The 24,478-nt window shown below is 34.7% G+C and overlaps 3 long non-coding RNA genes across 8 annotated transcripts; 2 read left to right on the top strand and 1 right to left on the bottom strand.

The window, feature by feature from the left end:
• The first annotated feature begins 2,230 nt into the window (after nt 1-2,230).
• LOC138140636 (uncharacterized) lies at nt 2,231-5,265 on the top strand. Of its 5 annotated transcripts, XR_011162664.1 has the most exons (5): nt 2,231-2,394; nt 3,032-3,137; nt 3,196-3,857; nt 3,915-4,201; nt 4,268-5,264. It is a non-coding gene; the product is annotated as an uncharacterized lncRNA (long non-coding RNA). The 5 variants fall into 5 exon arrangements; XR_011162665.1 differs by having other exon boundaries at nt 3,035-3,857; nt 4,268-5,265; XR_011162663.1 differs by having other exon boundaries at nt 3,032-3,857.
• Nucleotides 5,266-5,289: 24 nt separating this feature from the next.
• On the bottom strand, nt 5,290-7,959 carry LOC138140640 (uncharacterized). The gene is made up of 2 exons (XR_011162671.1): nt 6,520-7,959; nt 5,290-6,464 (listed from the first exon to the last, which is right to left on the bottom strand). It is a non-coding gene; the product is annotated as an uncharacterized lncRNA (long non-coding RNA).
• A 12,946-nt stretch (nt 7,960-20,905) lies between these two features.
• On the top strand, nt 20,906-23,171 carry LOC138140617 (uncharacterized). 2 transcript variants are annotated; one of them, XR_011162644.1, is made up of 4 exons: nt 20,919-20,962; nt 21,022-21,073; nt 21,140-21,232; nt 21,287-23,171. It is a non-coding gene; the product is annotated as an uncharacterized lncRNA (long non-coding RNA). The 2 variants fall into 2 exon arrangements; XR_011162643.1 differs by having other exon boundaries at nt 20,906-21,073.
• The last annotated feature ends 1,307 nt before the right edge of the window (nt 23,172-24,478 follow it).

Genomic DNA, 24,478 nt, shown 5'->3' with positions numbered 1-24,478 from the left:
GTACGACAGCAATTTAATAACTGTTTACCGCACCCAAAGACTCTATCGAGATGGTATTCAACAGTTGCTGGCATGCCAGGATTTACAAGAGAGTCATTTGATGCGCTTGCTTTAAAAGCCAGTTCATCGAACAAAAAAATTGTATTCCCCCTCGTATTCGACGAAATGGCTATAAGACAACATGTTGAATACGATGGTCGTGATTATTTTGGTTTTGTTGCTATGGGTGGCTGTTTGAATGTATCTCAAACAGATATTGCAAAAGAGGCCCTTGTTTTCATGGTCGTTGCAATAAATGACACATGGAAAATTCCAGTGGGATATTTTCTTATACAATCCATAACCAGTGATCAAAAAGCAACACTCGTGACACAGTGTGTTGATCTCATTTTACAATGTGGCATGCTTGTAGCAAATATTACTAGTGATGGATGTCCCGCCAATTTTACTATGGCAAAAAAATTAGGATGTTGCTTTGATATTAATAATATCAACACTTCTTGTGATGCTTATGGGGCTGACATATTACCAGATCCTTCACATATGTGCAAGTTAGTGAGAAATACTTTTGGCGAAAAGGCAGAATTTTGGTTGAATCCAATATCCAATGAAATTATAGACTTTCATTTTCTTGCATTATTAAATGATTTGCAAGAAAATGAAGCCCTCCACTTGGCAAACAAATTGAGAAGTCGACACATTTCTTTTTTTAAGCAGAAAATGAAAGTGAAGTTGGCAACTCAACTTCTAAGCAGATCTGTAGCTGACGCTCTATTATTTTGTAAAGATCGTTTGCAATTACCGGATTTTGAAAAATGTGGTGCCACAATCAAGTTTATAATTTTTATGAACGATGCGTTTGACATTTTAAATTCAAGAAATGTATGGCAAAGGGATTATAAAGCTCCAATTACTGTAGGTAATATTGAAAATATTAAATTATTTACTTTAAAATTCACTTCATATGTAAGCAAATTAAAATTTGAAAACAATAATCAATTAATTTTAGATTCTGCTAGAAAAACTGGATTTTTAGGATTTATATTAGGTTTGCATGCAGTAATTAATATTTATAGTAAATTTCTAGAGAAGGAAAAGTTGATAGAATATTTACCAGTATACAAATGTAGTCAGGACCACTTAGAAATTTTTTTTAGTAATGTTCGTTCTCAGTTAGGTTATAATGACAACCCAACTGCTCGACAATTTAGGACTGCATATAAAAAGTTACTTATACATGCTGAAATTGCAGATGATGGTATAGGCAACTGTGTTCCATTAGAACAAATTAGTATATTAAATACATCTGGTAAAAAATCTTCAGAAGATATAATTAATTCTGACAATATCATTTACAATAACAATCTCTGTGATACAGACAATAATACTGATATAGATTATGTCGAAACTTTCATTAATAATAGTATCTCTGAGAAAAATCTATCTTCCTTTTCTGAGGAAATTGTAGTTTATATTGCAGGTTTTGTGGCATTTAAATTAAGCAGAACACTAAGGTGCGAAGAATGTGTGAGTTTGCTTCATGGTACAAAGAAAATTTATTAGGAAGTTTTATAGACATTAAAAGCAAAGGTTCCTTGACTTATCCCAGTCAGGACGTAATTAATATTTGTAAGGTATCTGAAAAAATGTTTCGAATATTTCAAGCCATACATCGTATTAAAGTAAACAAACAAAAAGTAATTATTGAGGTGTTAAGACAATTTGAGGGCGGCAATATCTTTATCAATAATAATAGTTTCCATAAACATTGTTTTATTTTAGTAGATGCAGTAATAAACTGTTACTTAGTTTTACGAATTAAATATAATTGTATTACTTACTCCAAGCAAGATGTAACAATTAGGAATAATTGTACAAAATTAATTCATTTTAAAGGTCAATAAAGGCTCCTAAAATATCAAGTAATTTCATTTCAAACTACGAAACACTATCATTTAATCAGTTGTCCATTTAATCAGTTGTCTCGAGAGTGTATAAACATGATCGTAAATAATATGGTAAAAAATGGTATATAACGAAATATTTATGATATGATAATGTTGGAATCGACATTTTAATTACTTCAGTTGCATTGCGATATAATGAAAATTCCTACAAAAATTGCCCCCGAGAAAAAAAGTTGAAGGGACGTCACTGGAAAGATGAGTTATCTACGTTTACTTCGGTTTCGCTCGGCTCATCCTGGAGACCTTTTATTAGGTCTACAGAAAAGCGCGGTCGTATTCGCGATTTCGACTACTGCGAGGGCGCTGCTGTTCTGACAATCAGCTGATCGAAAATCCTCCTTGTGATATTTTCCATTTGTTTCTGTGTTAATTTTTGTGTCCAAAACTCTTTTATTTATTAATTGTGTGCAGTGTGTTTTTCAGTAAGGTAAGTGTATTCCTTAACGTAACATTTTTTAATGTAGTCATCAAATATTATGATGTAATTTCGTAAAACAGGCGTAAAACAAATGGAGGCGTAAAGGTAGGTTAGGTGAATTAAGTATTTTGTTTTCAAAACATTGAAAGTCTTAAAAAGTGGAAAACATACTACAGTACAACCTCTTTAATCCAACTAATAATTGCACTGGTTGATTCGGATTTTCGAATTGTTCGGATTATCCAAAAAAGATAGAAAATGTCCATTTTCGTAATTATCTACGAATTTCAACATTCCCACAATAAAAATCTCTTTATTTTCACTCTGTTTTATCCTTCCACTGTGACAATGGGAAATTATCATCTTTACTCCAACTATCATCAACTACTCCAGAAATTTACTCCAAGACTTTTGAATAACTTCTGGCCTCACATTTTCCCATGCTTTTGATAATCTGATCATAACATGGTTTAGGTTGATTTTCTTCAGTTCTGCAGAAATATCTGCATCTTCAAAAGCAACAATCCGTTTTAAGACACATGTAATGTAACTTGACCGCTTGAATCACATTTTGGTCGGAACAAAATCCTTATAAAACCAGTCCTCAAAAATTTCTTTGCTAATCAAGGCTTTTTTCTGTCCTTAGTAGGTACATCACCGGCAGTGGTTCACTTCCGAAAGTCCGTGGCTTTTGAGATTTTTACTATCTGTTCGGATTGTGGCTCGAATTCCCGTTGTTCTGATTTCTGGAGGTTCGGATTAGCCCATGTTCGGATTAAAGAGGTCGTACTGTATATGTTGATATTTCAGTTACAGGATAATGGCTTTTCTTCGGTTAGCTACGATTTTTAAGTACTTGGAGGCTTCTGCTGACAGTCGATGTGTAGTAGAAGGTGAAGGGGTCCTGTTGGGAAAGCTGTTATTATTGTGTGGGGTCACAAAAATTGTGGACAACCGTTACAGTGTTGCTGGATTGTGTCTCCAAACCAGTGCATTAAAAAGTGCTCCACATAAAATTATTGGCGAATTGCAGCTAACGGGATGTGAGGTGGAAATACATCGTTTCACCTGTACTTGTAAGGCTGGATTATCAGGCACTTGCAAGCATATTTCAGCGTGCCTATTCTACTGTGCCAGGTTGTATAAAATATGTTTTATTTGGCATATTATCAAGCCACTGCAATTATATAAAATAATATTTTACACATTTTATGTGTAGTTCCTTGTTTGGCCTTTGTTTTCTTTTTCAGGAGTACATTAGATGATGTTGAAAAGTTGTCATCGACAGATGTGGAGTGCTATTGGAACAAAAATAAAGCTGAATCTACCAGTGTTTTTGAACCAAAACCAGTTCGCTCATACGGATGCGTGAAAGTCGCAAAACGTTGTAGGGACTTAAATGAAGAAGAAAAGAATGTTGCTCTTCTGAAACTTAAAAATTGTCGGCCTGCATCAATTTTACATAAACATTCGTAAGAATCAATTTACATTATCCTAATTAATTTTTTTAAATGAAATTGTCCTAGCAGTTTAGGAATTTGTGGAGGCAGCAATAAACGGAGGAGAGATGAGGGAACTTCACAAGAAGGGATTGAGCAGGAAGTTGTCCAAATTAATTGGACCTTATTGCAAATCATTAATCATGCTGAAACCTCATCTTTCATGGCAAATTTAAAGATTGATTTACCACCACTGCAGTCATGTTGTCTCAACTTGTTGGACAGCTTAACAGCAACTGATGAGAGAATTAAGCAGGCTGTAATGGTTGATCAAGGTACCGCGGAATGGTCTGATTTCCGGCGCTTGAGAATTACAGGCATGATAAATCTTGAAAGTTTATTATATATATACTTACGCATAAAATTTTTTATTTTTTTTACAGGTACAACATGCTACTCTATCTTTACCTACGCTAAGCAGGATTGGAAGAAAAAAAATGATAGTTTTTTTTTTCCAAAAAAAGCTTATGGCGATGCTATAGAGCATGGGAAAAAATATGAGACAGAAGCTTTTGCAGCCTATGCCATGTCGTGCAGTGACATTGTTGTGTCAGCAGGTTTTGTCATCTGCAAAAAATTTCCATGGCTGGGCTATTCTCCTGATGGGATTGTCGTCAACAGCAGCGGCATACCCCAAAAATTATTGGAAATAAAATGTCCTGTCAAAGGTAAACTTAACAAAATGCAAAGCAAAGGATCAGTACAAAATATGTTAAAACAATTTTAATAATTACGAAACAATAATAGAAACAGTGGAAATCGTAACTGTAAATGAAAAACTAAAAGCCCCTGCTGAACTCTGTTGTTTAGGTCTGGAAAAGGATGCAGATTGTCTACCCCCAACTTGTGACTGGCTGTGTAAAGAAACTGGGCATTCATCACTCAAAAGGAAGCATGCATATTATGGTCAAGTACAACTGGGTATGGCAATATTAAATGTGCAAAGTTGCGATCTTGTTATCTATTCGCCGAAGTCAAAATCATTTGCAACCATAGCGGTACCTTTTGACGTACAATTTGCAACGGAACTTTTTAAAATAATTAGCTACAAATATTTTAATAACATGCTTCATTTTGTTTGCAAGCCATAGGGTAAGTTTATGTAAATGAATTTATTTAGTTCGAATTAAATTTTAATGCGCGATTAACCCATGAATCCGAACTTAGATCGGTTCAATCTGATCACGTCTTCAGTTAATCTCAAATTTGATTACGATCAACTTTATTTCGCTTCTGTAAAGTCGCCCCTAGTTTGTTACGTATTTAAGAACGGAGAGCATTTTTATGTGTAATAGATTTTGTTTTCCTCAAGCATCAACCATTAGTACAGGTAATTTTAGGTTTTTTCGTTAAATTTCAATTACATTTTATTTACAGTAACAAGTTTTCAATAAAAATATATCAATAAACTAAATGCCTTTTATTTTTTTTATGAATTTTTAAAAAATGTCTACTACAAATATCATCCACTAAAAATCCTTTATCTACCATTATATGATCTATATGTGGTTGAAATTTATTTATAACACCACTCTGTTCAAAAATCGCCTTATCAGACGCCCGCCCGCCATAACCACTTGAAATAAAAGTTATTAATCCTCCAGGTGAAACGCAGGTCATAAACTTTAACGTTTGCCGACTTCGATAAGTGGAATGTCTTAATTCTGCAACACCTACACTTAGCTTTTTGAACTGGAATTTCCATACAATCAAAGATTCCTCGCACTTGTTTGTACTTAAGAAAACATTTTGGGGTATTTGACCTACATTCCTCCATGGAAGGCCACACAATGCATGGTTTCAGAACATTCGATATGTATTGGACATATTCGTTAAAAGTTTCACGACATGTGCTGTTTGCAATTTGAAAGAAAATTGCCAGTACATTAAATTTGATTGCCATTTTCAATTTCATAAAAACTAAAAGTACTCTGTCCTGTATTAAAAGTCTACGACATCGAGTAGTTGGATAAAATGTTTCAACAAGTTCACAAATATCATTAAGTAAAGAGAAATTTGATAGCCCTGCTAAAGAATTCAAATGTGTGTCACTTTTAATGGTGGAGAAGAAAGAAGTTATTAAATCACCACTTTTCACTTGCACTCCCTTTTCATCATACATTGCTTTTGCAGGTTCTACATTCATATCACTTAAATTTAAGAGCACATTCACTGCATCACGTTCTGCCTCCCCCACATCTGCTAATGTCAAACCACAATCTTCTTCCAAATTTTCCATATTTGTACAAATGTCAACTGCCTTCACATTATCATCATGCACTGCCTTTGCAGGTTCTACATTCATATCACTTAAATTTAAAAGCACATTTACGGCATCACGTTCTGCTTTCCCCACATCCACTAATGTCAAACCATCATCTTCTTCAAAAGTTTCCACATTTCCACAAGGCTCAACTGGATCAATATTTTCTTTCTGCTTTTTGATCTGTCTTTGCTCAAGTCTACTTTGCCTGTCATTTCTGATGCAAACTTTCTTTGTGTCGTGTGTCCTTTTGGGTAACTCTTGAGAAGGAACAGCAAGTTTCTTCAATCTCAATTTTTGGGAAATGCTGCGTGGAGCTTAAAAAAAGTAGAAGAAACTACAAACTTTTAACCTCAAATTCGTGAAACTTACGATTTATAAAATCTTCACGTAAAAAATGTTTTCCACATACTCGCATATGCCGTTTTGCAGGTTTTCTCAACAACAAAACCTTTTCCCAAGCTTTTCTTCTGTCTATACTTTCCTTGCCGCCAAAAATGTTTGTGATTTGCACTTTACAACTATTTCGTGGTGGAAAGTAGTGAAAGCTGGTTTCTTTGTCATTCGCTCTGCGTGTGTGACAACCATGGACACAACACTTGGTTTTATCAACTTTGTTTTTGTTCATTGTAACAGCACTTTTTGTCACTAACGCCCGTACCTGTGGCCCGTACATCGTTCGTTATGCTACTTTTGCCATTTGCTACGTATGAAGGGATAATTTTCGAGGATTTGACATTCCACCGCTAGAGGGCATGTTGCTTATCCGAAATCGCGAATCCACTTTTTTGAAGAGTGCTCCCTCCATATCCCTCCACGATCGTGAGAGAGTTTTCGCGTTACGTTTTTCAGATAACCGTGTACGCCAACGCCGGGTTTGCTAGGCAATAGCGTAACCGTTTCATTGACGCCCGTTGTTTGAAATAATATCTATTCACTTTGATTGTGACCACAACGAAAAACATAGTAGGCGCTGTTTAGCTGTGTGCTGCATACGTTTTACACTAAATATTTGTGTGGTGTGAACATGATGTGAAAATGTCAGAATTGTCAAAACTTGACCATGGTAGTAAAGCAATGATTTTAATATATTTATCAATATTAATAACGGAAATCAATATTTGAAGTAGGAGAAACTAAAAACGTCTCTATGATTCTGTGATCACGTCTGTTGAAAAGTGGGGTTATATCCAGGTACAGATTATTTAACGTAAAAACTTCGAAATCACCTCATGGAATTCTCGATATTAATGAAGAACGAAGGAAATGGTCATTTGGCAGTAAGACAAATGCGAAAAATGCCTGGGGATTACCTACTAAAGATAATCAGAACTTTCAATTAGCATTGATTAATACAAATATTTTCAGATAAAAACTAATCAGACAGAAAGTTCAAAACACTTACTAGCCAAAATGTACAACAAAAAAGCACAAATAGAGTTAACTTTATTGGTGATGTTCGTCTTTGTGAGTTGTTTTCCCGTTGGCTTCAATAAACGTCTCGAAACAAGTCAATATTACCCGTTTGGTCCCAACTTTGAGAAGACGACGTGGCATTTTCTTTTTGAATTCTAAAATTTTGTACTTACCAAAACTCAATTTTATAGATATGCGCACAGTGTACGTCGAAAAACGTTTGCGCAAGTCGTTCTCCGTTCTGTCTTCTGTGAGCGTGACGTTTCTGTCAAAATGGCGCCTCCGAGAGTTGCCAACTGCGACTGGATTTAGTGTTATCTAAAATTCCCTATCAATAACCTAGCAACTGAAAAGTTACTAGGGAGTGGTCACAATCAAAATGAATAGATTATAGGTAGGGATTACGGTAATTGCTCGCGAATAGCGTACCCCCGGTTATTTTAACGGAACGTAACGCGAAAACTCTCGACTTGCTGCCACAACAATCAGACTACCGTATACGATACGGTTCGCTGCAATAACCACATGGATGAACCACGTTATGCTCTTCACTTTATTCCAAATAACGTGCACCGTATTAAGGGGAGTGCTTTTTACACGTTACTGCAATACCTCTCTATTAATTCCTCTCGAGCAGAGCCGGATTTGAAGTAAGGCTGGGAATCGTATTCGAATTGCTGACTATGTAAAATTCGAATAAGTGTAAATTCGAATAAAGTAAATTCAGGGTGTATTGAATATTTCATGGTCAAATAATTTTATTTTTTGGCTATTTGATTCTTAAAATAGTGAGATGTAGGGAACCAACATAATGCGAATTTAGCGTAGTAAATTCAGTATGGATTTGGTATTTCAAGGTCAAATAATTTTATTTTTTGGCTATGTGGTTATATTTGTAAATAGTGACGTGCAGAGAACCAACATAATGCGAATTTACCAATGATCAATACAACGTGAACGTGTATAACTATTAATAATTACATATTCGAATATTCGAATTATTCGAATATTCGAATGACTATTCGAATACCAAAATCCAAGAAAGTCCCAGCCTTAATTTGAAAGCGTCAGGGCCCGGGGCAATGGAGAAAGTGGAGGCCCTTTAAATTAATTAATTAAATAATTAAATTTCTAAGATAAAAAATATTGCATATTAAACATATTTTTCATTAATTTATCAATAAATATTCACTTTTGTCTCCGATTTTATCTCCAGAATTTCCTTAAATAAATCGATATTTATTAAATATGAAATTTGACATAGTGTTATACCACCGGCCCTCTGGAGCGGTCGAACTGTCGAGTCCATCTTCGGGGGACGGAATTTTATTAACCTAACCTTAATCGCTGTTGTATACTCGTCGTTGTCTGCTATGGTCGTCTGTGGTCTTAACTCTTAATCACAGCTCTTAATAAAGATTGATTTTTATTCGAAGGTAAAAACCATACAATAAAAAGCGGCAACCAGTGATTTGACATAGTGTTGGGCGATTATGAATGATATAATCGAAATATATCGATTATAGCCGAATAATCGATCATTCGAATATGCTCTTCGATTATCGTTCGTTAAAATTATTCGTTACTGCAGCGTGATCAACAATGCCTGAGTCTGTTGGCAATGAAACAATGAAAAGTACTGGTGTTTTTTTATTTCGTAATTGGCACTGACCAAATTTTTTAACTTGAGACGACATTAAAAACATTTTTGGTCGTGCCGGTTATGTTTATGCTGTTATAAAAATGAACCTTTGATGGTAAATTTCAAATTTGACAAATTTCATTGTTACCAACAGACTCAGTCATTCTTGATCACACCGTATATCTCCAGATCTGGACGGTGAAAGGAATGCAAATTTATTAATTTGTTTACAGTAAAGTAAATATAAAGCCGAATGTTAGTTATAAGAACATTGAATCCTAATTTTAAATTATAACCGCTTACATCGGAATTTATTATAAATTCGAGTCTGTGTCGTAGATCAAACATATTTCTTATAATTTTTTTGTTAATTTCAGCTATATTTTACGATTATTGGCACTACCCTCAGTTCCATTTAGATAATAATCGACGCCCTACTGTATTTATTTCCTAAAATTTTTAACAGCACGTTTTTACACCGAATACACGCTACGTCAAAACCGAGCGAAATTACTCCATGAACTGATGCCTTTGCAGGTTTCTCGTTCAATCCTACTAATGAATTGTAGACGCGTTTGCGGTTGGAAGGAACTGCGAAGAGGTGCACAGCTCAGCTCCAGTGGCCCAATGCAATAAAAGCCGCCCAGCTGTGGTACCGACCACAAAAATTATTTCACTTAATGGAACTCGCGCGTCACAGTGGAGCATAGCAATCATTTTCAATTTTTTTAACGTAAAATAATTAATCATGTCACTGTTTTATTGCGGAAATTGAAACAGAATGTATAACAAAATTTTTGGGAGTTCTGCAGCTCTGCAGCACTTATACACCAGCCGTCCCTGAGGGTAGCATAGGTATAATCGATAATGAAATAATTCATTAAGCCTCTCTATCAGTACCGAAAATGTATATGAGAGAACACTCATTTTTTGTGCGTAAATAACTTCTTTAATTTTCAATTCTAAAAGGAGATCGATATCTCTACAGGATGATAAAGTTGTTTTCTATGTCTGAACAGGTTAATTATTTTTAAATTTTGATCTGAACATACATTTTTTTCGCTACCGGTTAGAAATGTAGGCTGTGGATACCTCATTTGAGGTGAGAAAATTCAACTTTCTCGCTAAGGTAAGAAAGTTAATCATGAAATGTTTATGGTAAAACTGTACCAAAATACAAATGTCAAAAGTGCCAAAAGTGAAATAAGTTATTGATAAATGAAAGCCAATTCAATAAAGCAAGTTGGTAGATCAATCATATAATCTGGAAAATAAACAGATAAGCTAGGTACGTACTACAACTTCTAAAAATTAATCTAATTTTTTATATATTTTAGGTTAAAATGCTACCTAACCTCAACTTTTTTTGCAGGATCAGTAGGATTTTTCTTGGAAGTAAACTAAGACTACATTTTCAGTGATTTTAGTCACATTTCTTGAAGTCATTATAACTGTTATTATACAGGCTGTTTGATAAAAAAACGCCTCAACCCATAACTTTTTTATTTATTATCCGATTTCAATGAACAAAAAAACCAAAGATATGGTTTTTCATGCGCTACGAAGTAGGCATAAAATATTTTTTTTTGCGTTATTTTCAGTAGCTTACGATAGTCAACTTTTTTTTTTAAATAGACACATGCAGTTTTTTAGGCTCAGTCTGATAAAGTTTTTTTTTCTGAATCTAACGATGTATTAAAAGTTATCGTTTGGTCCATAGCTGACTGAAAAAAAAAAAAAATTTTTAATTGTGGTTCAGTTTATTATGAAATTTTCAAGTGTGCCGTGAAAAACAATTGGAATACAAATAGCAACAAATGTCAAGTGTGAGTTTGGAAAATTTTCAGGTGCAATCTTGAAGCGTTTTATTATTATTTTCTTGGAAAACATAAATAATAATAAAAGAAAAATATTTTTTTTTATTATTATTATTTTTTCTATTAACTTTTTGTTTTTGACTAATTACGATTTTTATTACACTCGAACGTAAAATAATAGTCAAATGACTGCTATCCTGCATGACTGACAATGTTATTTTATACTTATTTATACTGACATAAAAAAAGGTTAAAAAAGCAGATGAAAACTTCTAAGCTGACGTTTAGATGACATTTATCGTACTTTGTATTCCGATTGTTTTTCACGGCACTCTTAAAAATTTTATATTAAGCTGAACCACAAAAAAATGTTTTTTTTTTCAGTTAGCTATGAACCAAATGATAACTTTCAATACATCATTAGATCCAGAAAAAAAAACCTTACCACACCAAGCCTAAAAAACTACATGTGTCCATTAAAAAAAAAAAAGTTGACTGTCGTTAGCTATTAAAGATAACGCCAAAAAAAAACCATTTTATGGCTGTTTTGTAGCGCTTGAAAAACCATATCTTTGATTTTTTTGTTCATTGAAATCGGGTAATAAATAACAAAGTTATGGGTTGAGGCGTTTTTCATCAAACAGCCTGTATGTGGTTTGCGATTTTTCCGGCAATAAATTTCCTACGGTGGCAAGCGCCGCAGCCCGAATGTAAGGTGGTGTTCAAGAGATATTATCTGTATCAGACATTGTAAAGCCGAGATTCTATACTGAAATTAAAGTTTAAGATATACCTATAATTAAATGTTAAATAGATTACTTTACCCTGTTCAAGTATATCAAATTTTCGAACAAACGTCAAATCTTCAAATGCGATGACAATTAATTAAACAAATAACCCAGCCTACTATTCAATTCTCAATATTTTCATTTTAATCAGGAATATAAAGTCCATTCAAAAATCAAAAAACCATCAACGTCGCATTTTCCTCGATAATTACTATGGGCAATGCTGTCTAGTGTAAAATTTGGTGAGAATTGTAATTTTGAGGTTAAATCTTTATTAAGTGTCAAATTACTCAAATTTATCGGGGGTTCGTGTGAATTCTATTCTGGGCATGTTTAAGTAAAAATAATAAGAATTAATAAATAAATGAAACGCGCTGAGCAATAATAAAACAATTTGAACGAAATTCAAGTCAATTGAATTTTATTTGAATTGAATAAATGTCATAATTTATAGTTACCAACATGGTATGAAAAAATAATTACCTAGGGTTTTTTAAATTTTACCAACCTAAAGTAACAGGTGGTGGTTTTTTTATTTTGGAATGGACTATAACCATCTTTTTTTGACTTTTTTCAACAAAGTTGTGCCGGTAGGGAAAAAAATAGTATTCAAACCTTGTTAAGAAAGTGCCCTTGCAGACATTGGGCTTGGGCACTTACAAACCTCGCCTACGTCTCGGTTGTGATGAACCAAGTGGGTAATTCAAAATTCCCACCAAGCGGACATCAACATACGCAATGAAAATAAAACCCGCCAAATTCAAAAATGGCCAAGAGCGCGTGATCGTACCTAGTTAATTTCCCTACGTTGTGTTTTTTTTTAATACAAATTAAACATTACCAGATTCGTTCCAACAGGGTTTGTGAACCACACAGAAGAGTGCAAATAAAACAACACAATAATTAAAATCAGCTATTTATTCAAAGTTATGATTTTTGTTAACGCCGGGATTAATGAATAATAAAAACGTCTCGGGAGAGGGCACCCAAGTCTTCCCAAATGTGAGAAGACTACTCATTTAGAACTCTCGGAAAATGGTGAGCTCTGGCCATTCCCCTAGACCCCCAAATGAGGCTCCGCTAGAAACCTCTCCTGAAAATACGAACAAATCCGAAGTGACGACATGAACGGGACAGTTATTGTAAGTTGAGCAAACCTGATTTCATAAACAACACAATTCAAAATTCAGAAAAAGCAGAAGGGTCATGTACATTACAAACAAAACAGTTACTTCGGACCGTTCGAGCGGAAGCGGGCACTAGACGAGAACTTTAGCATCCTTTTTCTCTTTTCCAAGTTAATTTACAATGTACGACAGATACGCTATTGAAGGAGTGAGTGGCTGGCGCGTGGTCCAGTGGTCTGTGGCACCCTATCCTTATAACTTTAACATTTCCCGCCTACCCGTGATTTAGTGCTAAAGGAAAAGTCCTAACCACTTTACGTTAAGTCAACAAATTGAGATACTCTAAGTTCATCGGTTGAGTTGAATATGACTATTACAAAGCAAAAACAAACGACGCTTGTCAAGTACCACAAACTTCGGGAACAGATTCCCATTCCGGAAGTTCTGTGCCAAGGAACTCGGATTCAACTTACACCATGAGCGACGTTGCGGACCAGCATTCAGCAAGCCCCGCCAAGCGTTATGGTTTTCGGGTCTCTCTTGGGGGCACAACATGTTAAACGAGGGGCCGCGGGGTCGTGTTCAACGATTGGATGTTAGGAGAAACTAAACCCCTCAAACACAGAGAGACCCTCGCGATAAGGAAGAATTGACATTTACAGCAACTGGAAAATGCAAACGAAACCGCGACAAAGCTTTGTTGACGGAGTAATCTAAGAACACTTCAGTCTGGGATGGAAAAAAATGGTAACAACCAATAACACATACATAACAATAAAACAAAAATAAAAAACCACAGTCCGGTCGACCCTAGCATATTAGAGCCGGTTCATCGACAAGGGGCCCCCTTGAATAATATGGAGGGCGCCCCGGGACTAAACGATGAAAATACCTAAATGTAGAAGATCCCTGGATAAGGAAAAGCCCGCGCAGATACCTGAAATATAAACCCAATTGGTTGCTACCGGGATGGAAAGTGGAAACTTTCAAATTTTGATTAAAAATGTTAAGCAATAAATAGATACTTGTTACACCAAAGCGTCACTCGGAATAGTTAAAAAGGGAATCAAAAATGAGGGAGTGCGCTTATAAAAAATGAAAGCCACACACCCATGCTAAAAACTTGGCGCCCTTTTCTTTTTTTAGGAACGTTAGTGAATTGTTACACCTGATTTTACAAAAAAAAAGTGATCCGTACGATTTTATAAATTTAGCAAAACTAGAACCCGGCTGCCTTACTCTCCTTCGCAAGCTTACAATTGTTAGAAAGTGTGATACATGGGGATGGTCGAGATAATTGCGGGTTTTATACAATATGGTGGCCACATCAACAAACCACGTGCGAACAATTATAATAGTTAAAAATACATTCCGTGCGAAACAGACATAATTTTAGTACCGCAAACATAACTACCTAGTTCAAACCAGAAGGGCTGGACAACAACAACGTCTAATGTAGTTCGGAAAGCACCGAAAATCACACAGTTAGAGCACACAAAAAAAGAAAATCACACAGGGTACCTCTGCACTCATCTACAGACAAGGGAGAAGTGTCGCAAAAAAAAACATGGCCGTTCATCCCCTGTCGGCTTCCACCCACGCCCCCAGTGGTGCCCACTCCGGTAATTTCCTGGCTTTTGTTGGCGGTTGGTTTAAATTCAAACTCGGCTATCTCACGGTTTATAATCTTTGCCTGTGGTCTGCAAGAAGGCACTTTCTTACCTTGGTTTGAAATATACCTACTATTTCTCCAAACCTATTTCTTTGCCAATCTTCAGACTTACACCAAAATGACGAGCATGTTGCGAACTAGGTCTGTATACGTTTACTTTTTTAGTAAATAGAATATAATTCTCTGTATTTAAAAATAATTAATCGAAGCAACGTAACTTTTGCATCGAAAAATTCCTTTTCGAGGGGTGATTTATGAGCCCTCATAATTTATATTGCCCCCTGGAGAGCGGTCGGACTCGCCGACTCGCTACTGCTTTAAATAGATTGCCCATTTTGTCTACAAATACTTCGACTGCGTCTGCGTTTAAAATTTTATTTCATACTGTCCGGTAGATGTTCGATTACATTATGAATAGAGCCCGGATGATTAGCCATTAAAAATCGGTAAAATAGGCAGGCAAAAAGGCATTAAAAATTTGAAGATAAACATTTACAAAAATTAAATGTTGCTATAAGCATTATTGTTTCAGTTATTAGAATGCACGATAATTTCCAGATATGAATTAATGCTCGAATGCAGATTCGGTAAGAAAATCGTAACGACACAAACCCCAAAAAGAAGTAATCCATTTCTGTTTTAAATTTTGATTATTATCAATATCAAGTTGTAACATAACATATTTAGCCGTGACAACCAAAAACAAAATAGTGGAACGTAGTGATATGAAGAGATGTAACCTGTGTTTCAACCTGTGTTTATTGGCGCGTGGAGTTCTAGTATCGACATACGATTTCGGATTCATGGATAACTTGATTGCAAATGAATTTGATCGCGCTTTATAAGATCACAAAATTCCAAATACATACAGTATGAGTCAGTTATGGGGTATTTCTGAAATTTTCTTAGAAGCAACCAAAAATACTAATTCCACTTACCGCTTGATACTGTGTTTGATATAAATAATAAATTGAATAAAAATTGCGTTTTTCGCTACAAACGTCAAAATGACAATGTGGGAAATTTAATCAGCAAAATGATAACGTAAAAAGAAAACTAACGTAAAAATTGTTCAACATGCATTCCATTTTGGAGTAAACACGCGTCAACCCTGTTTAAAGAAAACCTTTGAACGTTGTTTAATGTCTCTGGCGTTATGGCCATGCACCCACCACGAATTCTTTAAGTTCATCAATAGTAAGCACAGGTCTTTGGTAGACTCTTTCCCGCAAGAAAAAAATCTAAAGGCGCTGCTAGAACCCCTTTACGTTGTTGTCTTGTTCATTTATTCACATCCAACTGTTCCAACAATAAGGGCTAACTCATTTTGTAAAAAATTTAAATAAACAAAAATGTGGCTGAAATTTGGATACTTCTATAGATACAGATCTGCAGCGACCATGGCATTTTTACGACATAGGTACCCCGTACCTCGTACATGAGAAACAATGTCCACTTTCATTGTTTGAGTCATAACAGTTCATAACCAAGTTTTAGCAAAACTGTCAAGACAAAGTTGACAATTCTCAAAGCAATGCAATCATGGATTAATGTTTTAATTTTTTTTAAATTACAGATCTAGTGAATGCTGGAATTAGTATTTTTGGTTGCATCAAAGACCAGTTCAGAAATACCCCACAATTGACTCATACTGTATATAATTCTTCTCGGAATTTTTCCTAATCTGCCGTGTCCAAATTAAAAAAGGATCATTATTGGACGACACCGTTATTCATCCCCGTTTCAGGTACAATCTTGAATATAAATATGCTGTGTTTGTTTATATTTCCATTTATTTTGACTGCGTCCTAGTGACTAGAAGTTGAGTTGGTAGACTACGTCCACTGATAGAATGCATTTTTTTTTAAATATCCTTAGATAACAAAATCCCCAAACCATAGCATTAAAATATTAAGAAAGTATCATAGATTGTGTTGGTAATATCTTGAAGCATTCGTGCCACTGATTCTCATTGGTTGTTATGAAACCCACACGAAAAATCAATTATATGATATTTCAAATTTGAAATTGTCAGTTCTGTCAAGGTGGTTTAAGCATTTAGATTTGCGTTTTTTCATCTTTAGAGCTTTGTTTTGCGATTCTCTGGTTTTAAAAGTTATTAGTTTTGATCGTCTTGCTGTTTTGATCTGTTCCGTTGCGATTTTTTGTTGATTTTTTTAAATTTGTGAAGTGAGTGCCTCAAGAATCTGATTACAAACATCGAAAATGATACAGAGGTAATTTTTGTTCATGCATTAAATAGGAGTACATATTAAATAGTCTCTTGCTTGTGTTTAACCATTTCCGAAAAAAGCTGGATATTTTAATTTCAGTAGCCAGCTTTTTCGGAAATTCCAAAATGTATTTTATTTTATTCCGTGGGGCACATTATTTCTCGTGAAATACCCTGTATTAATAAAACCTAATATATTACTCCTACTGTACTGAAGTTTTCTTTCGTCTTTCGTCTTTCCTAAGTGCAAACATGTAGAATATTAATAAAACATCACGTGTAAACCTGCTCTTTCCATTTTTTTAAATTTCGCGCCGGATCTATTTGTTGTAGCATAGACTGAACATTTTTAGTAACATTTATGTCAAGCAATCTATGAGTGGACAGAGTTTATAATGTTTTTATATTAAAATTATTTTCACTTATAACTCTTTTTTTAGTATTTTTCTGATCGACTGTCCTCTTTGATGTCTAAGATCCACTAATTTCGAACGTAAAGCCGGAAAACGATTTTCCAGCATTTCACACCAGAATCTATTGCCTTTTTTAATTATACAATATTTTAAATCCAAATTTATTTTCTCTTTTTATTTCCAAATTTACTAGGTGTAAGTCGAATTGATCGTTCTCTATAACATTCAGGATTTTAACTGTGTCCTTGAGTTTTTTTTTCGAGACGTTACCTTTCTGTTTTCATAAATTCTTAATACATATATTCCATTTTTTATTTTCCTATATTACCATTATTTAAACTCTAAGTATTTAAACTTTGCACAAATGTCTCAAATAAAGTACTGTTTACAAAATTATCATAAACAATTCCCCTTAACTGGTCAGTGCTTTTATATGATCTCCCAAGATGGTTTGATGCATTTGAAATATCGTTTCTCAAATTTTCAATTTTTGCATGAAGGAAATTGCTGTTCTAAATTTTTAAATATTTGTACGTAAAAAGTTTTTAATATTTATGTGTGCCTTTGGATTTTTAGATATATAGTTTATTGAAAGAATTAGGCAGAATATGGTTTCGACTTTCAATTTTTTTATAATTAAATAAAATTTAAGAACAGCACTATTTATAACTAAACGCTGTTTAAAAATCAAAAAACCATTGTGGTGCAAATAACACACAGTTTAGTGCTTATGCACAATGGACATAAGACATAAGAAATACATAAGAGATACCTAAGAATAATTTGTAAATCTGGGCAATTGGAAAATAATTTATGTGTCCATATAACTCGAATATGATTCTTCATGCCTTTTTGTACACAACAATTATGTTCACTGAGGTAACTTCTCACAAGTTACGTAAAAATTAATATTACACCCACTGCATGTATCATGAATTTCTTATGCCTTGTGTCAAGTCCATTGTGAATAAGCACTTGGTATTTTTCACTGTGTTGTTTTGGAACTCGTAACGTAATAGTACGGTGTTTACCTACATGCCACTATTTACAAAACATAATTACAGAGCTAAAAAAATAAACTGACACTGAACTCCATAATTAAGGCATCACTTGAATTTTTAATATAAATAATATAAAATTTCGACAATTTTATTTCATTAGAAGTCGCGATTTTTCGCATGCGCGTATACGATGCCCCACCCTGTATATGATATTCACGGAGGCTTCGGCTGGCACCTACTATGGCAGCCAAAAAAATTTTAGGAACCGTAACCCCACTTTCAATTCTTGCCATTTTGACATGCATATTGTTATTCTGCTAATCACTTTAAACTGTTTAAAGTTCAGATATTCCAAAAATCCGACATGAATGAATAAAATTAGAGCAGTAGTAGATAGAGAAGCTGAGGGAAACGTTCTGTGTAGTAGAAAATGACAAAATAATTTCGAGTTTTGAAATTTACCACCCAAAAAATCCAATCATAATCAAGACGGTAATCATAGTGGGCCTTATAGTACGAGATCCCACTGCATGATTTCTACGTTCGAACGTATGTCAGTTGGGCCAAAAAGTACGACGCAGGTATAGTATTTTTATCTTCCTAAGGAATTTTGGCTTAAGTCATAAATAAACCGAACAAAGACCCTACTTAAAGAAATTTATTGTAATATTGTACCTGTCAATCACTAACCGGTCTCGGAGAAAAAAATTACCTGAGGTAGTACCTACTCAAAATATTTGTCGGAGACCCTCTAGTGATTGACAGGCACAATATGACAATAAATTTCTTTAAGTAGGGTTTTTCTTCGGTTTATTTAGGGCTTAAGTCAGAATTCCTTAGGAAAATACAAGCACTATAAACGGGAGGGCAGGGGGAGGATTAAGTTGACCGTGCAGTTGGGCCAGAGAGATAATGCTCTTAAATTTGACCACATCTGATAGTCTAAGATCCCACTGCATGATTTCTACGTTCATCTGTCAAAATTTTTATAGATAGTTATGAACAGAGAAATATGTTTCTGCAGGGTTGCCTATCAAAATATGGCCGCAAGTATTTTTTAATTAAAATTAAATTAAATATTTTTTTCCCAAACAGTTTCGTTCACTTGTTTTTTACGTAAATTATAAGTCATTTCAAAGAGAGATGTGTAAAGAAATTGAAAAGTTTGGGTTGCCATTTCTCACTTGGCCGCAACCCCTTGGCAACCGGGTGTAAACATGTACCTTTCTGTTTAATTTATACCTTCATAACGTATCCTCATAAATTATATATCAAATTAAAGCTATTTTTTTTCTCTACACTATGGAATACGGTTGCTTATGGAAAAGTGGCCGCAAATATGGGTAACTGTTACAGATAGATAAGAGCGAAAGAGAGTTAGCGCACCACACCGTGCATTTTTTTATGTTGTATCTTTGATTTTAAATATTTATTCCTATAGCAATACAGCAACACTTCTAATAAAGTATTTTGTTTGGTGCTGTCGAGAACATAAACATGCGAAGAGAAGATTACAAATAACGCTATAATCCTACCGCTAACTAATGATCGGCCCAACTGAACGATACATTAATCCCTCTACCTGTCGCCTGGCCCAACTGACCAACGCCGCTACGTTCATCCGTTTTTTAATCAAAATACAATTTTTATAGATAATTATGAGGAGAGAAATACGTTTCTGTCGGGTTGCCTATCAAAATATGGCCCCAAGTATTTTTTAATTAAAATTAAATTAATTATTTTTTCCAAACAGTTTCGTTCACTTGTTTTTAAGATAAATTATAATTCATCTCAAAGAGAGATGTGTAAAGAAGTTGAAAAGTTTTGATTGCCATTTCTCAGTTGGCCGCAACCCTTTGGCAACCGGGTGTAAACATGTACTATTCCGGACACGGAATCTTGGCCACAACTGACATTTAACTGACAAATATGTGTGAACTGGCCTTTATTGAATATAACCCAACTTTTGGCTCGATAATGCCATTTCCCTGCTTTTTTGATGTCACACGAAAAATTTCAAAGTGACTTTTAATTATTATTGTCACTTAAATGACACTAAGGATTGGTTTACATCATTTTTTTTAGAAATGTCTAAAAAATGTTGGCCAAGATTTAATTAAAAAATACTTGCGGCCATATTTTGATAGGCAACCCTGCAGAAACATATTTCTCTATTCATAATTATCTATAGGTAATAATGGTATTTTGATTAAAAAACAGATGAACGTAGAAATCATGCAGTGGGATCTTAGACTATTATGATTTCCTCTTCATTAAGACTTAAAAAAACATTTGTTAAGGACTTAAAGACGGTCTTTAATTTTTTGCTATGATTTCCCTTTAATTAAGTGTTTAACGACTGCCGTCAGTGGTTATTTTTAAATAAAATTTTAAACAACGGCAAGTGATGTTTAATGTTTTTATTAAGTTGTCATTGTTTCCTTAAAGAAGTTATAACCCTTTATTTAAATAATTCTGTAAACAGTTGTTTAGCCAAATCAATTGTTATTCAGATAGAGACGCGTTAATATAAGTTTTAACGAAAGGGAAATCATACGGTCGAAGGTCAATAACAGTGATTTTTGCAAATTAAGCGAAGTGTCGCTTCTCGTTGTTCTCTGGTGAGTGAGTTGTTACCCCCTCCTTTTCCACTGTCCTATCAAAATGTCGTGGGCTGGAATGCACGTCTTGATGTGTTCTGAAAACGTTTGTAACTAATTTACCGAAATTCATAGTTATAGTTTTCAAAAATATGTTTCTCTTAGTGAACGAAGGTGCATGGTGTGGCTTCTCGAGCGAGGGATTGGTGAGAAAGCGGTAAGTCACAATTTACATCTAATCTTGAAATTTTCTGAACACGTGTTTTCTTCAATACTTCGATAGTGGTGTGTGGTTATGGTATCGCCGGAATCGCCAATAAAGCGATCAAGGCTCAATCATGGAATTTTGAGGAATCGATGGGACCCTGTTGAGAAGGTACATAGGCCGATAAAAACATACGGAGTTTGGCGCTAATTATACGTGTCATAGGTTCAAACTTTGGGTTCAGGTTTCAGTTGCAGTCAAGTGGCAGTTTAATTCGAAGCACTCATAGCCATCTCGACCTGAATATTTGCTTTTTCGTCTGGTGGGCAGTTCGATCCAGATGTTCAACTCGATCCTTAGAGTGCAACACAGCCCTTAACGCCAGGTTTAGACCTCAGGACTCAGTCTCTGGATGTGGTTCTCAAAGTCATTCATCGCTGTCATTGAAACAAGGTAGGACAGACATTTAATTCTTAATTTTGTCATGGTCTAGAGGAGGTTGTAACCACTTCAAAAAATTGAAATTATTAGCAAAACTAACTCGTTTCTAATAATTTAAATTAACTAAATTGTCGCATAAATACTGATTGGAGGTGAAGTTGGTTTTAGAATTACATATTAATGTGAAAAAGTGGCACCATTGTGAGAGTATACAGAGGTACAACATGAAAACTTAATTTGGACAATATTTCTGGCACATCACAGCTATTTGATGACCTAAACATAAATGAAATTTTGATAAATTTGGTATTGGTGCCAAGACTGGTGAGACCTAGAGTAGTAACAGGTGACTATTAAAATTTTCACTTAAGATTGGCTATGGATCATTCTTTGTTTTCCGTTACACGTTAGACACTGACAAGTTTGACATTTCATAAATGTTTTCAATTGTACTGACTGACATTTATCGTGCGTTCTTGCGTGTGTCTAAAGTAACAGAAAAATGAAAAACTCGTTCAAAGTCAACTCCAAGTGAACATTTTAATAGTCACGCATTATATACTCTATTTTTTTATCTTGGTGAGTGGTCGATGCGATCAAGCAAGCCATGAGTACCTTTGTAAATTTTAATTTTTCCACCAAATTTTGGGCGGACGTCAACTCCGCACTTTATTATACCTAGGTAAAATTTGCAATAAAGTACTTACAACAGGCCATCTCGGCACCGGTGGCCCATGAATAACCGGCCAACTCGGCACCGCGGTCAAGCCAACTCGGCACTGTCTACCTGGGACGCAGCCAGTGACAAGAGTTCTTGCGGGAATATATCAGGGATTATAAAATGAGATGAGGAAATACTTTTTTTATAATATACAAATATAATGTTATTTTTATAGGACATTTACAATTAAATATTAACTACAAGACTATTAATTAATTATTAATCTTATATCTATATGAAGTAGATTTTACATAATCATATTCTGATATTTGACAATTATCATATTCAAATATTTTCTGATACAAATTTCTCCGCTTCTTTTACTTTTTTGGTTTTTACAATTATTTGCGTTCTAATACTCTGATTTTTTATATATATAAAACATTGATACTCAAGAAGAGTTTTTACAAAAATATTAATATTTGAGTGCGTATGGTAGAAGGATTTGGCAAAATGCGAATGAAACGATTCACATGGATTGGTAGTTAAGTATAGATGACTTGATTTAGAGGACCACAAAGAAGGGGGAAATGTGGAAGCTTCCCCACTATAATTATCCACAAGATCATCTGCCATTTTTGAAAAAGAATTTAAGTTAGGAAGTTTCGCCATAAAATTGTTTACAAAACAGTCACTGATTCTTTCAAACGCAAGATATGGTAATCCAAAAAGATGTGCAATTTCTCGAACTCCAAGTGCGGAAAAGCAGTACACCAAAGTTGTATCTGCGGTTATAGGGGTGTTATAAGCAATGGTTGATGCGGAAAAGACGCCTGCCCTTCAGGAAATACCCTCTACTAGGGGGCATCATATAGACAGGTAGTGAGTGGGTGCTTAGTGTCGAGTTGGCCTATTTCTTGGGGTGTCTTTGAAAACTACCTGCTTTTTTTGGTGTCGATTTGGCCGGTCAATGTTTATTGCTTCTAAGGTTTGGTGTCGAGTTGGCCTAGACCCAACCTTTCAAAAACTAAACACTGGTAGTTCTGTAACAGCCCTTAATTTGGTCAAGTAAGTCTTATAGCCTATTACTACCTGCCTTTCAATACCTTACTAAACACTTGTACCCACTGGCGGTTTCTCCATGAGGGCATTGGGTCAATGACCCACCAAAAATATAGCTTCATGTATTCGATAGAATGTAAGATATAATTGAGAATTCTTTGAATAATGCCATACTTTCAAATTTCTATCATTTACCAACCAGTGCCGTCATTTTTTGTCGGTGGTTGCCCGGCTGTCCTGTCGTTTGCTGGCCGTATTCAAGATTGCCCCCACAGGGATTATAACACGTGTTCAATTGAAAAGTTCATCAAATTGGCTTTGATCTTTGTCGCTATCTTTGTCTAACCAACTTAATCTACGATGTTGTTGTCTTTTAAAAAATAAAGTCAAAGCCAACTTGATGAACATTTCAATTGAACACTCGTTATCTATATACATATATAATTGCAACTAGAGAAAAGAGAAAAAGTGAATCGTCACCGAGGGAGATAAAATTTGGTATCCTCAAATTGAAGCGAGCTAGAGTGTGATGTCAGTACTGTTAAACTTCGCTGCTGCGTCGAGGGCCCGACTTCTTTATGTCGACTCTGGCGCATTGGAAATATAACGAACATAGACGAATAATTACGAACTTTCAATTTCGGGGAATTTTACGTAGAGCATTGAGTCGAGATCATAAAAAAATATTTGTTTATTGTTTGCTGTGTTTTGGAAAACCAGGACAATGTCGGTCCAAGATATTTGTAATTTAAAATCGTCTAATGAACTTAATTTCGAGAAACGGTTGCGTTTTAAAGAAAGTGGACGACCAAAGCCTAACCTCGAATTAAAACAAACTACTGTACCTAAAGACCGCGGCAATGACATTCACAGGTATTTTAGACAATCTTTCTGCGAGCTAAGTGAGTAAGGATATGTGGGTGTAGTGTTAGAAACACTTTTTTGTTTGTTTTCTCTGTCATTTATTTTGTGAGGATTCATTATGGACTAAAACGGGTGTAACAGATATCAAGCATTTAAAGGAAAAAGTAAAGAAACATGGCTTATGGACGGTTCATTTAAATGCTTCAATGAATTTAGCAGCTCTTGGACGAACAGACATCAGACAACAGTTACGTAGTGCGTACCGTGAATCTATAAAAGACTACAATGAACAGGTAACAAAAAATAGATTCATTTTAAATAGGATAATTGAATGTGTTAAATTTTGTGGTGCTTTTGAGCTTGCATTAAGAGGCCACGATGAAAGTGAT

Source organism: Tenebrio molitor, chromosome Y, assembly GCF_963966145.1.
Source record: "Tenebrio molitor chromosome Y, icTenMoli1.1, whole genome shotgun sequence".
Taxonomy (NCBI): domain Eukaryota; kingdom Metazoa; phylum Arthropoda; class Insecta; order Coleoptera; family Tenebrionidae; genus Tenebrio; species Tenebrio molitor.
Note: the sequence above shows the minus strand (reverse complement) of the source record. Positions and strands in the feature narration are given on the sequence as shown.